Consider the following 18,155-nt stretch of genomic DNA (forward strand, 5'->3'; position numbering starts at 1 on the left):
GTAAAGAATCGGTGAGCATAGTCCCTGTTTGCCCTGGAGTTTAACCTAGTCAGAGTTAGGCATTAGGAAGTGGGAGGTGTATTATTTCTGTAACCCCTTTGAATGTGTGATATGGTGTTCTTTATTTGAATGATTACAAGTTTGACATTGTAATTTTCTTGTCCTTAATAAAATTGAAGTTCTTTATACCAAACCAGTTGTCTCTTGCACTTTGTCACATGCCCCCAAATAAATCCAAAGTCAAGAACCCAGGGAGTGGGAGCGATTCGAACCGCTCAGAAGGTCAGAGGTGAACCTGACCTCACACACCACCCCCTACAGGATCTCATAGAAACATGTAAAATTGTGACGGGATTGGACATGTTAGATGCAGAAAGAATGTTCCCGATGTTGAGGAAGTCCAGAACCAGGGGTCACAATCTAAGGATAAGAGGTAAGCCATTTAGGACTGAGATGAGAAGAAACTTCTTCACTCAGAGAATTTTGAACCTGTGCAATTCTCTACCACAGAAAGCTGTTGAGGCCAGTCCCTTTAGATATATTCAAAAGGGAGTTAGATCTGACCCTTACAGCTAAAGGGATCAAGGGGTATGGAGAGAAAGCAGGAATGGGGCGCTGAAGTTGCAAGATCAGGCGTGATCATATTGAATGGTGGTGCAGGCTCGAAGGGCAGAATGGCCTGCTCCTGCATCTATTTTCTATGTTTCCAATGTTAGTATGTCTGTGCTTTCAGTCGCAGTGCAGGAAAGAAGGACAGCTCTCCTGATCAACAGCCTACACTAGCCAAGATGCCACTAACCATAACAATAGGCTCTGGCACAGCAAACTGGCAATTAATTTTTGCCTGTCATTTCTTAGTCTCCTCCTTCGTCAGCCTTTGCAAATTCTGCTAAGTCGGGAACTGTATTCACGAGGTTCAAATCAGCATAGAGCCAGATGCAATGCAATGCTTTTTGGTGCAAGGCCATTTGCAGCTACCTTGCAACCTGAGGAGTGGGAGAATTTTGTAATTCAACAGAGGAGGACAAAGGGTTTCATTCGGAGGGGAAAATAGAATATGAAAGGAATCTTGCTGGGAACATAAAAACTGACTGCAAAAGCTTTTATAGATATGTGAAGAGTAAAAGATTAGTGAAGACAAACGTAGGTCCCTTGCAGTCAGATTCAGGTGAAATTATAATGGGGAACAAGGAAATGGCGGACCAGTTAAACATATACTTTGGTTCTGTCTTCACGAAGGAAGACACGAATAACCTTCCGGAAATACTAGGGGACCGGGGATCTAGCGAGAAGGAGAAACTGAAGGAAATCATTATTAGTCAGGAAATTGTGTTAGGGAAATTGATGGGATTGAAGGCCGATAACTCCCCGGGGCCTGATAGTCTGCATCCCAGAGTACTTAAGGAAGTGGCCCTAGAAATAGTGGATACATTGATGATCATTTTCCAACAGTCTATCGACTCTGGATCAGTTCTTATGGACTGGAGGATAGCTAATGTAACACCACCTTTTAAGAAAGGAGGGAGAGAGAAAACGGGTAATTATAGACTGGTTAGCCTGACATCAGTAGTGGGGAAAATGTTGGAATCAATTATTAAAGATGAATTAGCAGTGCATTTGGAAAGCAGTGACAGGATCGGTCCAAGTCAGCATGGATTTATGAAAGGGAAATCATGCTTGACAAATCTTCTAGAATTTTTTGAGGATGTAACAAGTTGGGTGGACAAGGGAGAACCAGTGGATGTGGTGTATTTGGACTTCCAAAAGGCTTTTGACAAGGTCCCACACAAGAGATTGGTATGTAAAATGAAAGCACATGGTATTAGGGGTAGTGTACTAACCTCGATAGAGAACTGGTTGGCAGACAGGAAACAGAGAGTCGGGATAAATGGGTCCTTTTCAGAATGGCAGACACTAGTGGGGTGTCGCAGGGCTCAGTGCTGGGTGCCCAGCTATTTACAATATACATTAATGATTTAGATGAAAGAATTGAGTGTAATATCTCCAAGTTTACACTAAGCTGGGTGGCGGTGTGAGCTGTGAGGAGGACGCTAAGAGGCTGCAGGGTGACTTGGACAGGTTAGGCGAGTGGGCAAACGCATGGCAGATGCAGTATAATGTGGATAAATGTGAGGTTATCCACTTTGGTGACAAAAACACGAGGGACAAATATTATCTGAATGGAGGCAGATTAGGAAAAGGGGAGGTGCAATCAGACCTCTGGTACATCAGTCATCGAAAGTTGGCATGCAGGTAAAGCAGGAGGTGAAGAAGGCAAATGGTAGGTTGGCCTTCTTGCTAGAGATTTGAGGATAGCAGCAGGGAGGTCTTACTGCAGATGTACAGAGCCTTAGTGAGGCCTCACCTGGAATATTGTGTTCAGTTATGGTCTCCTAATCTGAGGAAGGACGATCTTGCTATTGAGGGAGTGCAGCGAAGGTTACCAGGCTGATTCCCAGGATGGAAGAACTGGCATATGAGGAGAGACTGGATCGACTGTATTCACTGGAGCTAAGAAGGATGAGAGGAGATCTCACAGAAACATATAAAATTCTGACAGGACTGGACAGGTTAGATGCAGGAAGAATGTTCCCGATGTTGGTGAAGTCCAGATCCAGAGGACATAGTCTAAGGATAAGGGGTAAGCCATTTCGGACTGAGATGAGGAGAAACTTCTTCACTCAGAGAGTTGTTAACCTGTGGAATTCCCTACGGCAGAGAGTTGTTGATGCCAGTTTATTGGATATATTCAAGACTATGTGGCCCTTACGGCTAAAGAGATCAAGGGGTATGGAGAGAAAGCAGGAAAGTGATACTGAGGTGAATGATCAGCCATGATCATATTCAATGGTGGTGCAGGCTCGAAGGACCGAATGGCCTAATCCTGCACCTATTTTCTATGTTTCTATGGCTGGCAATGCAGTGACAGTATTAATCAGCTGTGACCTAAAACTTAGCACCACCTGCTATTGAACATAAGAACATAAGAACATAAGAATTAGGAACAGGAGTAGGCCATCTAGCCCCTCGAGCCTGCTCCGCCATTCAATAAGATCATGGCTGATCTGGCCGTGGATTTAGCTCCACTTACCCACTGTCTCCCCGTAACCCTTAATTCCCTTATTGGTTAAAAATCTATCTATCTGTGACTTGAATACATTCAATGAGCTAGCCTCAACTGCTCCCTTGGGCAGAGAATTCCACAGATTCACAACCCTCTGGGAGAAGAAATCCCTTCTCAACTAGGTTTTAAATTGGCTCCCCAGTATTTTGAGGCTGTGCCTCCTAGTTCTAGTCTCCCCTACCAGTGGAAACAACCTCTCTGCCTCTATCTTGTCTATCCCTTTCATGATTTTAAATGTTTCTATAAGATCACCCCTCATCCTTCTGAACTCCAACGAGTAAAGACCCAGTCTACTCAATCTATCATCATAAGGTAACCCCCTCATCTCCGGAATCAGCCTAGTGAATCGTCTCTGTACCCTCTCCAAAGCCAGTATAACCTTCCTTAAGTAAGGTGACCAAAACTGCACACAGTACTCCAGGTGCGGCCTTACCAATACCCTATACAGTTGCAGCAGGACCTCCCTGCTTTTTACTCCATCCCTCTCGCAATGAAGGCCAACATTCCATTCACCTTCCTGATTACCTGCTGCACCTGCAAACTAACCTTTTGGGATTCATGCACAAGGACCCCCAGGTCCCTCTGCATCTCAGCATGTTGTAATTTCTCCCCATTCAAATAATATTCCCTTTTACTGTGTTTTTTCCCAAGGTGGATGACCTCACACTTTCCGACATTGTATTCCATCTGCCAAACCTTAGCCCATTCACTTAACCAAATCTCTTTGCAGCCTCTATGTGTCCTCTACACAACCCGCTTTCCCGCTAAGCTTAGTGTCATCTGCAAATTTTGTTTTACTACACTCTGTCCCCTCTTCCAGGTCATCTATATATATTGTAAACAGTTGTGGTCCCAGCACCGACCCCTGTGACACACCACTAACCACCGATTTCCAACCCGAAAAGGACCCATTTATCCCGACTCTCTGCTTTATGTTCGCCAGCCAATTCTCTATCCATGCTAACACATTTCCTCTGACTCCGCGTCCATCTATCTTCTGCAGTAACCTTTTGTGTGGCACCTTATCGAATGCCTTTTGGAAATCTAAATACACCACATCCATCGGTATACGTCTATCCACAATGCTCGTTATATCCTCAAAGAATTCTAGTAAATTAGTTAAACATGATTTCCCCTTCATGAATCCATGCTGCGTCTGCTTGATTGCACTATTCCTATCTAGATGTCCCACTATTTCTTCCTTAATGATAGTTTCAAGTATTTTCCCCACTACAGATGTTAAACTAACCGGCCTATAATTACCTGCCTTTTTTAAACAGAGGCGTTACATTAGCTGCTTTCCAATCCGTTGGTACCTCCCCAGAGTCCAGAGAATTTTGGTAGATTATAACGAAAGAATCTGCTATAACTTCCGCCATCTCTTTTAATACCCTGGGATGCATTTCATCAGGACCAGGGGACTTGTCTACCTTGAGTCCCATTAGCCTGTCCAGCACTACCCCCCCTAGTGATAGTGCTTGTCTCAAGGTCCTCCCTTCCCACATTCCCGCGACCAGCAATTTTTGGCATGGTTTTTGTGAAGACCGAAGCAAAATAATTGTTTAAGGTCTCAGCCATTTCCACATTATTAAATCCCCCTTCTCATCTTCTAAGGGACCAACATTTACTTTCGTCACTCTTTTCCATTTTATATATCTGTAAAAGCTTTTACTATCTGTTTTTATGTTTTGCGCAAGTTTATCTTCGAAATCTATCTTTCCTTTCTTTCTTTTTTTTTTGTCATTCTTTGCTGTTGTTTAAAATTTTCCCAATCCTCTATTTCCCACCTTATACGCATTGGTCTTTGATTTGATACTCTCCTTTATTTCCTTGGTTATCCACGGCTGGTTATCCCTTCTCTTACCGCCCTTCTTTTTCACTGGAATATATTTTTGTTGCGCACTATGAAAGAGCTCCTTACGTGTCCTCCACTATTCCTCAATTGTGCCACTGTTTAGTCTGTGTTTCCAGTCTACTTTAGCCAACTCTGCCCTCATCCCACTGTAGTCCCCTTTGTTTAAGCATAGTACGCTCATTTCTGACACAACTTCCTCACCCTCAATCTGTATTACAAATTAAACCATACTGTGATCACTCATTCCGAGAGGATCTTTTACTCGGAGATTGTTTATTTTTCCTGTCTCATTACACAGGACCAGATCTAAGATAGCTTGCTCCCTTGTAGGTTCTGTTACATACTGTTCTAAGAATCAATCCCGTATGCATTCTATGAATTCCTCCTCCAGGCTTCCCTGTGCGATTTGAGTTGACCAATCGATATGTAGGTTAAAATCCCCCATGACTACTGCCATTCCTTTTTCACATGCCTCCATTATTCCCTTGATTATTGCCCGCCCCACCGTGAAGTTATTATTTGGGGGCCTATAAACTACGCCCACTAGTGACTTTTTCCCCTTACTATCTCTAATCTCCACCCACAATGATTCAACATTTTGTTCATTTGAGCCAATATCGTCTCTCACAACTGCCCTGATATCATCCTTTATTAACAGAGCTACCCCACCTCCTTTCCCTTCCTGTCTATCTTTCCGAATCGTCAGAAACCCCTGTATGTTTAATTCCCAGTCTTGGACACCCTGCAACCATGTTTCTGTAATGGCCACCAAATCATACCCATTTGTAATGATTTGTGCCGTCAACTCATTTACTTTATTTCGAATGCTGCGTGCATTTAGGTAGAGTGTTTTAATGCTAGTTTTTAAATCATGATTTTTAGTTTTGACCCCTCCTGCAGCCCCTTTATATTCAGTGGCCCTTTTTGTTTTTTGCCTTGGGTTTCTCTGCCCTCCACTTTTACTCGTCTCCTTTCTGTCTTTTGCTTTTGTTTCCCTCTGTCTCCCTGCATTGGTTCCCATCCCCCTGCCATATTAGTTTAACTCCTCCCCAACAGCACTAGCAAACACTCCCCCTAGGACATTGGTTCCGGTCCTGCCCAGGTGTAGACCGTCCAGTTTGTACTGGTTCCACCTCCCCCAGAACCGGTTCCAATGCCCCAGGAATTTGAATCCCTCCCTGCTGCACCACTGCTCAAGCCACGTATTCATCTGAGCTATCCTGCGATTCCTACTCTGACTAGCATGTCACACTGGTAGCAATCCCGAGATTACTACTTTTGAGGTCCTACTTTTTACTTTAGCTCCTAGCTCATTAAATTCTTCTCATAGGATCTCATCCCTTTTTTTAACTATGTCGTTGGTACCAATGTGCACCACTACAATTGGCTGTTCTCCCTCACTTTTTAGAATGTCCTGCACCCGCTCCAAGACATCCTTGACCCTTGCACCAGGGAGGCAACATACCATCCTGGAGTCTTGGTTGCGGCCACAGAAACGCCTATCTATTCCCCTTACAATTGAATCCCCTATCACTATCGCTCTCCCACTCTTTTTCCTGCCCTCCTGTGTAACAGAGCCAGCCACGGTGCCATGAACTTGGCTGCTGCTGCCCTCCCCTGATGAGTCATCCCCCTCAACAGTACTCAAAGCAGTGTATCTGTTTTGCAGGAGGATGACTGCAGGGGACCCCTGCACTACCTTCCTTGCACTGCTCTTCCTGCTGGTCTTCCATTCCCTAGCTGGCTGTGGACCCTTCACCTGCGATAAGACCAACTCGCTACACGTGCTAATCACGTCATTCTCAGCATCGTGGATGCTCCAGAGTGAATCCACCCTCCGCTCCAATTCCGCACCGCGGTCCGTCAGGAGTTGGAGGCGGATACACTTCCCGCACATGTAGTCGTCCGGGACACTGGAAGTGTCCCTGTGTTCCCACATGGTACAGGAGGAGCATATCATGTGACCGCGCTCTCCTGCCATGACTTAACCCTTAGATACCCTTAAATTGACAACAACAATGTTAACAGGTTACTTACTGATATAAAAAATAAAAAGAAAAGCTACTCACCAATCACCAGCCAATCAATCACCCCCTTGGCTGTGACATCACCTTTTGATTTCTTTCGACTTCTTTTTTGCCTTCTCTCCCCGCTGCAGCTGCACAAGTACGCCTCTCGCTGCCGCTGGGCCTTTTATAGGCCTCACCAACCACGCACTCCCGCCTCTTGGACATATGGCAAGATTAATCTATGGAGATGGTGTCATAAGGCTCAATGTTCGGCTTGAGTTGCACCTATTTTTTTGGAGCAACTAGTTTATTATGGAGTAACTTAGAAATTGCAATTCTCGGCATTTAGTTTGCTCCAATTTTAGCTTGTTAAAATTGTTTCGTTTTAGAACAGGTATTTTTTTCAAAAGGGGCCGTTGCCAGCCACTTACGCCTGTTTTGCAAGTTTAGGTAGCGAAAACTTACTCCAGACTAACTTTGAATGGATTACGCTCAGAATAACCTTGCCTACATTTTTGGAATTAGGGGCAAGGAGCAAGAGATAGCGTGGGGGAGGGAAGTTAGGCGACTTTCAACCATTAAACATTTCACTTTTACCAATAAAGAGCCATCATGAATAATAAATGATAAATAAATCAACGAAAAAATAAATTAAATTTTCCTACCTCTATGAAGCAGTGACAGCAGGCACCGAGCTGCGAGATTTCGGCCGTTCGGCTAGGGGATAGGGTCGGCGTGCAAAGCACTGGCGAGGGAGAGCGGCGTCAGCAGAGCCCGGCCCGCAGCAAATTGAGCTGCGATATTTCGGCTGTTCGGCCAGGGGGTAGGGGAGGTGTGCAATGCACCGGAAGGGAGTAAGAGCCAGCCAGCCAGCCAGCCAGCAAGTTTGAAAGTTTAATTTGTACTTCAAGAAGGGTGCTGCATTGTCAAAACCACGGATTATGCAATGGTTCTCCATCAATTCGCTGCATAGGAGAGAATTGATTCGGGCTCACCACACCAGGAACATCATAGCCCATAGGCTGATGGGCAGGAAGCCTTACCCAATCGGCAATATCGAGCCAGGTGTTCGTACCTGGACATGAGCGAGGCTGATTGTGTCAAAAGGCTGTATTTCTGCAGAGAAGTTGTCGTTGAGGTCTGTGATATGTTGAGAGCAGATTTACAGCCGAGAAGCAGAATGCCGGCTACCTTGTCTGCTGAAGTGAAGGTTACAGCTGCACTTTCCTTCTATGCCTCGGGATCGTTTGAAGTTACAACTGGAGATGTGTGCGCCATCTCTCAACATGCAATACATGCCTGCTTTTACCAGGTCACAGCTGCACTGTATGCGTGGAGGAATGAATTCATCAAGTTCCCTATGACCGGCCAAGCAATGCATGACAGGGCTGCGGGCTTCTCCAGGATTGCTGGCTTCCCAAAAGCATAGGACTGCATTGATTGTACCCACATCGCCTTGTGAGAACCTGTGGAGGATGCCGAGCAGGACAGGAATAGCAAAGGTTCCCACTCCATTAATCTGCAGCTGATGAATGACGACAAACAGCGCATCATGTCAGTCGATGCGTGATACCCTGACAGCACCCATGATGCGTTCATCCTATGCAACAGCGTTATATCTGACATGTTTCAGCAGCAGCGAGAAGGGCAGAGCTGGCCACTGGGAGACAAAGGGTACGGCCTCGCCAGCTGGCTCATGACACCCCTACGCGTAACACGGATGGAAGCTGATCATCAATATAACATGTCACACATTGCGACGCGCAGCATCACAGAGAGGACCATTGGCATATTGAAACAGCGTTTCCGATGCCTGGACCATTCCGGAGGCCACTTGCAATACTCCCCTGAGATTGTCGGTAACTTCACTGTTGTGTACTGCATGTTGCATAACTTAGCCATCATGAGGCAGCAGGAGCTGGTAGTGGAACCAGAAGACCATGAGGGGCCAGTGCCTGATGATCGTGATTTGGAAGAGCAGGATGAGGATGATGACGACGATCAGGAAAGCATGCAAGTGCCTAATGCCGGAGCACGAGGTCGGAGGAGGGCCGTCCATCGTGCTCCTTTAACGATTGCTCGAGCCCTGCGCCAGCAGCTCATCTGTGTACACTTCAATTACTGATGGCTGAGGGCTCAGTGATAACTGTTCCGCATGGACATGTTTATTTTTTGGAGTTGTTCCTATGTTGTGTTTTGTCAATGGAACATGATTCAGTTTTAATGTAAAAAAATTTAATGAAATGTTCACGTTACTGTAATAAAATATTTCTTGTATCAAACTTTACTTTACTATGATTCTTTAAGATCACTTAAAAACGTTAAGATCACTTATAAACTTCTAAAGTTAGAAAACTTACAAAACAATTTCAATGTGAAAAATCTTACACTCTTCAGATCACTGAAACTTCAAGATCACTTTTTAGGTTCAAAATTAAGTAACTTACAAAATGTGAGAATATTTACACTCTAAGATCACTTATAAAATCCTAAGCTCACTTATAAGTTGTAAAGTTACAAAACTTACAAAACAATTTCAATTTGAAAAACGTTACTACAATTACATCAAGAACAAGAACAAAAGCAGCAAAGAAAGGCTGCAACCATCTCTCATCCTCATCTCGGTGAATGTTCACTTCTTCATGGGGGTGTCATTTGATTGACCGGGCTGTGTGCCCTTATTGCAGCAGCTACCTCCCTGAGGGCCTGTGCCGTCACTTGCACTCCCTCTGACATTTCCTTCCTCATTTCCCGTGTCATTACTGCTATTTCTCCCATCAGTACCATTACCTCTTCACCCACTGCACTGATACTGCCCACGAGTGATTGGGTAAGGTCATTGCTCTCCACACCCAATGTCACAACCTGAGCCACATCTGTTGCACGCTGCACCTCAGGAGAGCGTGTCTCGAATCTCCTTCTCCTCTGCCTGGGTCTGCCTCGCGGCAGCACTACACTGGGAGCCACGGGCTGTGACAGTGGGACCCTGGGTGTTCCAAACGGCAGCACTCCAGTGGGAGTTGCGGGCTGGGACGGTGGGGCCCTGGGTCTTGCATCTGGCTCCACTCCAGTGGGAGCCACAGGCTGGGACGGTGGGGCAGTGGGTGTAAACTGTTACATTACACCAGCAGCACCACTGGGACCCGCAGCATCGGAATCTGAAACCATGGAAGGTGGAACAAGAACCTATGCAAAGGTTTGAAACACTGATGTCCGTTGATGTGGGCTCATAAATATTAAGTTCTAAGGTCTCCCCTGAAGACATTTCAGTCAATGCCTGCAGCCATCCTTTGTCTGGATCGTCCGCATCTGGTTCTTCTGGTTCTTCTTCTGGATCTTCAGGATCTTCAGGATTGGCATCATCATCTTCTGCAAAATATATCAGAACAGTCAAATGGTTAGCAACACAGGAGGGAGCAGGATGGGTGGCATGAGCACATAGCAGGCCAGGCAGCAGATTGATTTGAAGGGCCACAATGCATTTTCAGGACTTACCCTCTCCCTCGTGTGTGGGCCCAGCTTGTGCTGTACTGATTGCTTTTCTCCATGTATGACTCATCATAGCAGCTACAGTCTGTTCCAAGGGAGTCAGGGGATGCAGCTTTGGCGGGCCTCCTCCTGTTCGAATTCTTTCCCTTTTGTTGTGGGCCAATTTTTTCTGCAAAGATTAAAATATAACTTTTTACAGAGTGCGTCTTTCTGCAGGGTGGGACATATACAGATGGTCACATTTACAATTTAGATTCCATTGAAAAATGAAAATATTACTTTCACTAACTACTTGACTAAGGTCATGCCATTTCTTTTTACACTGGCTTCTAGATCTCCTGGTATGCACCACTGCGCAGTAATCTTCTGCAACTTGGTTCCAGCGTTTCTTCATTTCTTTGGGTGGCACTTTTGTGCGACCTCTGTTACTGGTATCCAGCTCCTGTCATCTCTGCTCAATGACGTTAACTAATGTCTCCACTTCCTCATGCAAGAAATTCTTCATTCTTGGTGGACGTTGTTCCATTGCTGTTTTGAATTGACACTCTGATTTTTCAAAACACACAGTCCTTATTTTGCATGCACCTATGCAGCACTTGTTCTGGAAGTTTAGCAGCAACAAACTCATTGATTCCAGCCTGTGATTTCTTCCATAGTACTGCTAAAAGCACTCCTTGAGGCACAAAAAATCAGTCAGAAGCCTTTGCACAGCTCCACAAAACCAAAAATCACTCTCCTGCATGTACCTTTAAAGATGGCTGATTGCCAATGTCCCTGTGCCACTGCGCATGCGCGCACGCTCCAACGCGCATGCACAATGCTGCTGGCACTAAGAATGATGTTGGGCCATAGCCCCACCCCCCTGCCGGCAGTTCTTCCTCGCAACGCCTTTGCTCCTCCCCCAGCAGCTCCTGCTGCACCGCGCTGACCTCGAAACGACCCGAAAAAATCGGAGAATCGCGAGGTAAGTAATAGGCACACTTTATGTTCCACAAATTAGGCGGGCCTCTCCGATGTGCGCCATTCCAGCAGCAGTCCGAAACTTGAGCCCATAGAGTGACACACAGGGCAGCCCTACTAGCAGCATTTCACTCAGCACCATCTCCACTTCAGAATGCATCGACAGGTGGTCAGGAGCTGTGCTGTTCCATTGCTTGCCTGGAAACTGCACCTTGGGTCTCTGCCCCCTTCAATCTTACCCGATGAGCTGCACCGATTTGTTTCAATGCAGCATTGCGCTGTGCTGAATGAATGATTTGCCAATACAATAAACTTATCTAAGGCGTCCAGATTCTTTTTAACATAAAGTGCTGTCTGTTGCAATCCAAGGCAGTTAGAGGGAATCTGAAATTTCCTGCACCTCTATACTGCCTTTCATAGTTCTATGGCCTCGAAGTACACTTTGTGGAATAAAAATACTTAAATGAGGGGGGCGGGGGGGGGCATTTCCGTAGGGTTTCTCCCATGGGTCCACCGTACCTTTGGTGAAAGAATCATGGAAATCCTGGAAAAATGTCATAATCATAATTTCTGAGATTATTCTATAAAGTTAGGGAAATCCTTCTCCAACTGTACAGGTGAGACCACACCTGGAGTACTGCATGCAGTTTTGGTCTCCATATTTAAGGAGGGATATACTTGCATTGGAGGCAATTCAGAGAAAGTTCACGAGGTTGGTTCCTAAGATGAAGGGGTTGTCGTATGAAAAATGTTTGAGCAGGTTGGGCCTATACTCATTGGAGTTTCGAAGAATGAGAGGTGATCTTATTGAAACATGTAAGATTCTGAGGGGGCTTGACATGGTAGATGCAAAGAGGATATTTCCCCTCGTGGGGGAATCTAGACCTAGGGGGCATAGTTTCAGAATAAGGGATCACCCATTTATAACAGAAATGAGGAGGAATTTTTTCTCTCAGAGGGTCTTGAATCTTTGTAATTTTCTACCCCAGTGAGCTGTGGAGGCTGGGTCATTGAATATATTTAAGGTGGTGATAGACAGATTTTTGAATGATAAGGGACTCAAGGGTTATGGGGAGGGGGCATGGAAGTGGAGCTGAGTCCATGATCAGATCAGCCATGATCTTATTGAATAGCGGAGCAGGCTTGAGGGGCCAAATGGCCTACTCCTGCTCCTATTTCTTATGTTCTTATGTTCTTATGTTACATTGAACCAACAGAAGCCCCCTGTGAAAATTCACCCCCAGTGGATTCATATGAAATAGAGTTACATAGAATTTACAGCATAGAAATAGGCCAATCAGCCAATTTGGTCTGTGCCGGTGTTTATGCTCCACACGAGCCTCCTTCCACCCTTCTGCATCTAACCCCATCTGCAAAACCTTCTATTCCTTTCACTTCATGTACATATCTAGCTTCCCCTTAAACGTATCTGTTATTTGCCTCAACTACTTCTTGCGTTCCACATTCTTACCATTCTTTGGATGAAGATGTTTCTCCTAAATTCCCTGTTGGATTTATTTGTGACTATCTTAGGTTTATGGCCCGTAGTGTTGGTCACCACACAAATGGAATCATCTTCTCTATGTCTACCCCATCAAACCCCTTCATTTTTTTAAGACATCCATCAGGTCACTACTCAGAATTCTCTTTTCTAAAGAAAAGAGCTCTACCCTGTTCAATCTTTATTGATAACTATAACCTCTCAGGTCTGGTATCATCCGAATAAATATTTTTTGCATCTACTCCAGGGCCTCCAAATATGTTTTATAATATGGAGACCAGAACAGTGCACAGTACTCTGTGTGATCTAACTAAGGTTCAATACAAGTTTAACATCATTCCAACCCACCCATTTCCGGGACTAACAGATGTGGGACAGGATTCGTGCTGCTAAACTGCTCTCAGGAGGTGAGTTGGCCATTTATAATGAGGATGGGAGCTTCACATTTATCTTGTTTTACAGGTAAAAGGTAAGTGCCCTTACAGCATGGCGTGTGGGCCAAGAGGAGCAGGAGTGCTTCCACCGGCCACCAAATTTACCAGCTTCCCTGGGATTGTAACCCCCCCGCCACATCAGAACACCCCTCCATCCAAATACCCTCCCAATTGGAGATCAGAGCCCACAGCCGGGATCGGACTCCGAGCCCTATACTCCTAATAGAAGTTGCAGGCTCCATACCTGGGGCTGCGGCCTGCTCCCAGCCCGACTGGAAGCCAAGCCTGTCAATCAGGCTGATTTCTGGGCGGGGATCCAGTGAAAAAAATAAGGAGTAACTATTTGTACTGTGTTTTTTCTGCGCATGCGTCTGTCAAGCTCCACCCCCGTGCCTCCTACATGAACCGGAAGTGCTGGACCAGAAGTGTGGCCCCGCTCTCATTCCACATGTCCCAGAGCGGTGGCGGGCGGCCCAGAGGGGCAGCGGGGGTTGCGATAGCAGTGGCGGATGACCGAGAGGGCCAGCGGGGGGCCATGAGGGCTGGTGGGCAGCCGAGAGCAGCGACGGACAGAGAAGTGGTGGGGCGCAGAAGAGAGAGAGAGACTGGGGGAGGGAGAGGGAGAGAGAGATTGGGGGAAGGAGAGGGAGAGAGAGACTGGGAGGGAGAGAGACTGGGCGGGGAGGGGAAGACACGGTGGCGGGGGGGTTGGCAGCGAGAGAGGGAACTCAGGGAAGATGGATCACATTCTTCCAACCCCCTACAAGGGACCTCGTTGGAATGGATGATATCCAGAAGTCACGGCACTGTCACTATTCACTTCATACCCAATAAACCTGTTAACAATCTGTACACAAGGCCTGCCCCATCTATGGTGGTGTGCAGGGGCGGGGGCGGGTGGAGAGGGGTAAGGTCATGCACTTGCGTTGGTGTAAGGAGGGACTTTGGCTAGGGGAGGGATGCACTTGGAATGGGGTAAGGCACTTCAACTGTGGTGGGATGCACTTGTGCTGGGGTACGGGACTTTGGCTGGCCCTTGGAGTCTTCTGGGGAGATTTATCCTGTGTGGCTTCTGGAAATCAGTAATGGATTGAGTTACAATTTGCGAAGTCAGTGAGACCTTGGGATGGGCAGCTCCAGTTACACATTCCAAAGAAACGTCAGGGTATGACTTATCCTCCAAGGGGACCAATCATTGACGAAGGGCGGACCAAGGCGGCCATTTTTACAGTACAAATAAGCTCATCCAAACAAGTACGCACACTGTGAAGTTAAAAGTCCACCTCCTCCTCTACCTCCCTTTGGTTCCCCCTACCCTGCTGACTGACCATCACACACTCCCCTTCCTGCATCTGTGTCTTCCTCTCAGGTGTGACTGAATTCTGGAGTAAACTATCCAGAAATTCCTCTCCCTCCCTTCGATGCGACTGTGTCTCTAACTCACACTTCAGGTCAATGACTCTGAGCTGGAGTGTCTCAAGGTGTAGTAGTGTAATGGTAATGTTACTGGACTAGCAATCCAAAGGCCTGGACTAATGATCTGGAGATGTAGGGGCCGAAATTCAGCTTCCCGATAAGGCCTGTTACCAGCGGAAAGCGGCGGCCATAGGGCGGTGTCAAATGGCTGACGATTTTTTGTCGAATGGCCGCCGCTCATGAAATTCACCTCGGTGGTTTTTCCGATGGTCCCCACCTCCGTCATCAAAGCGCGTACCGCTGATTTCCCACCCCGAAGCAAAAGTTACCGTGACAAATCTTGCTGCTGCCGCTCGCTGCTCCCGGCAGTTTTTTCTGTCAGTGCACTGTGCTTGCAGTGTGTTCAAAATGGTGGTGCAGCCGCCATTAAAGGGGAGGGCGCACTGCTGCGGCCACCATCTTATTTTTTTTGTCGGCTGACTGATAGGTCGGCCTGGCAATTATGTCCCCGGGTTTGGCCGGGCCCTCTTGGGTGTGAGGCCATTGGCCCGGCTGAAACCCTCTCTGGTGGCCCAGTGGACTGAACTAAAATAATCGCAGAGCTCGCAGCGGTCTTCCCCTTTAAGTGAAGTGGAATGACGTGCTAATGCGCCAGCGTGATGACATCATCAACGCTACACTGATGACTGACAGCGGGGGACACTCCGTCCGCCCCCACTTCTCCTCCCAGTTTGACTGACTTCCGCCCCGCTAGAATTTTGCGCAAAAGTCCACCGCATCCATTGCGGCGCTGAAAACAGCTGAAACATGGTGGGTGCAACCTGTTTCTGGCAGGGGTGAGTTTCAGCCCCGTAATTTCAAATCCCACCACGGCAGCTGGGGAATTTAAATTCTGTTAAATCAATCTGGAATGAAAAGCTAGCATCAGTAATGGTGACCATGAAACTACCGGATTGTCGTAAAAACCCATCTGGTTCACTAATGTCCTTTAGAGAAGGAAATCTGCCGTCCTTACCTGGTCTGGCCTACATGTAAATCCAGACCCACAGCAATGTGGTTGACTCTTAACTGCCCTGTGAAATGACCCAGCAAACCACTCGGTTGTCAAGAAAGTGGCTCACCGCCACATTCTCAAGGGCGATTAGGGATGGGCAACAAATGCTGGTCTTGTCAGCGACGCCCACATTCCATGAAGGAAATAAAAGGCAGGGACATTTCCTGCAGATGTAGCAGTCTGGGACAGTCTCACTCTCCACAAACTCCCACATACTGCAATCCCGACACACTGTGCGTTTGCATATTTCTTCAAAATGTTTATATTAGATAGCAATACTTTATTGCTAGATCTAATATAATCACTAGAAGTCTAGATTATATTTAATAAACGTTTTTTGTTTGATTTCAATTTAATTCGTAATTAATTAATTTCTCTGCTTATTACTCAACTATGCCTTTATATTTTTAAGATGATTGTTTCTTACTCAATGAGTACTACAGTTAATATTAGAGTATATACTAAATTAACTTTGCCTGACTTTCATGGGCTCTGCCGCTCTTCCTTTGTGTTGACTGTGACATCTCTTTTAAAATTTTTTCTGAGTTGTCTTATGCTGCTCTGCGACGCTCTTTGTTAAATCCTTGGGGCCTCCCACGTGGTTTGCTCTTTGCTATCCTCTTGGTCCACATTTTTAACTGAAGCGTTAAACCGTTTCCAATAAATGGGTTAATGACTTTGTTAAAATAGCGAACACAAGAATTTAATTTGATCAGCTGAGCATCTATGCACTAATATCACAGGTCCACATTTCAAGGCCTGTATTTCCATTCACACTGTTACAACTCAGATGAAAGAGTCAAGCACTCTCGAAACCCATGTCCTTACTGATGTCGCTCCTGAAATTTCTTTAAATCATTTTGATAGACCACCAACACATTTTCTCCAGACTGCCCTGACTGATCTGTTAAATTAGCAATGTGCTGCAGTACGCGCACGGCAAATGTAGTTAAGATTGGAGTCATTAAAGATATTATTATCTCTTTCCTGGTTCTGCACCCAATGACTCACATTAAAGTGAGAGTAACTGAAAAATATTACAGCAAAGATAGACAACTGCTAAGTAATATTAAGCTTGAAAGCTCCACTGTAGCCAGGAAACATGATGTCAACAGTCCACTGTATCATCATTATTGTTGCAAGCAACTTATTTTAAGGTCCAAAGGAAATGACATCAATGAGTAAATCACTCAGTAACCATTCGGTGAATTGTACAGCTGATACTGGAAATCTCCACCCCACTGAACCGAGGTTCTTACATAGGATATAGGATATACGGCACAGAAACAGGCCATTTAGCCCAACCAGTCAATGCCGGCATGTTCTCTTAAAGAGAAACTTCATTAAAACAGCTCAAAAGGATTATTACTAAATCTCATGTTAAGTTCTTGAACATCATACAGCCTGACCTGAAGATACTGCGATCCTGGCAGGAGCATTGACCGCTAATAGACTATATCGGGAGACCGCGCATCTATACCCCATCATGTTAATGGAGAGTGCGGAGTTCGTCTGTGAATTCTTGATATGCATTCCCAGTCAGTGAACCTCCGCATTAGTAGACTCATACGTTAAGTCAACCTCTACTATTGTTGGATAAAAATTTGCTTCTGTTTTAAACAGAAATCAACTCCTTGTGCGCCCTGTTTGAACCCTGAGCGAGCTTATCTCAGCAGAAGGGGCCACAGCTGCCTTAGGCCAAGGGAGAGACAATTGACCTGAGATCTTGTATTTGATCAAATCCAGTGGCCCGTGTTGGAAATGCCTATGCGGGCAAGGCATCACTACAGGATTTGCTGCAATGCCTCTTTCAAGTTATTTAAAATAATGATCGTTGTCCCAACTTACACATGAATAATGGTCACTTGGAAGAGGCGTTGCAACATGACTTGCACTGTTAAATCATACCTCAGTAAGGAACTAGTAGATCTTTAGTCGGCAAAGTAACTTGATAATAAAAAAAATGCCCTGCAGCAGGCCATCTAACGGTATCTGCTAGATGGGAAAATATTATTATGTGAAGAGATTTGAGATACCAAGACTACGTCCATAGAGGTTCCATAGTCTATGGAGCATCCTCCTCCATTTTAGTTGCCCCCAAAAGTTTGTCACCATCCTCTGCCTGTTCCACGACAACATGCAAGCAATGATCCTGACCAATGGATCTACCACAGACCCAATCCACGTCCAGACCAGGGTCAAGCAGGGCTGCGTCATCGTGCCAATGCTCTTCTCGATCTTCCTCGCTGCAATGCTCCATCTCACACTCAACAAGCTCCCCACTGGATTGGAACTAACTATAGAACCAATGGG

Source organism: Pristiophorus japonicus, chromosome 1, assembly GCF_044704955.1.
Source record: "Pristiophorus japonicus isolate sPriJap1 chromosome 1, sPriJap1.hap1, whole genome shotgun sequence".
Classification (NCBI taxonomy): domain Eukaryota; kingdom Metazoa; phylum Chordata; class Chondrichthyes; family Pristiophoridae; genus Pristiophorus; species Pristiophorus japonicus.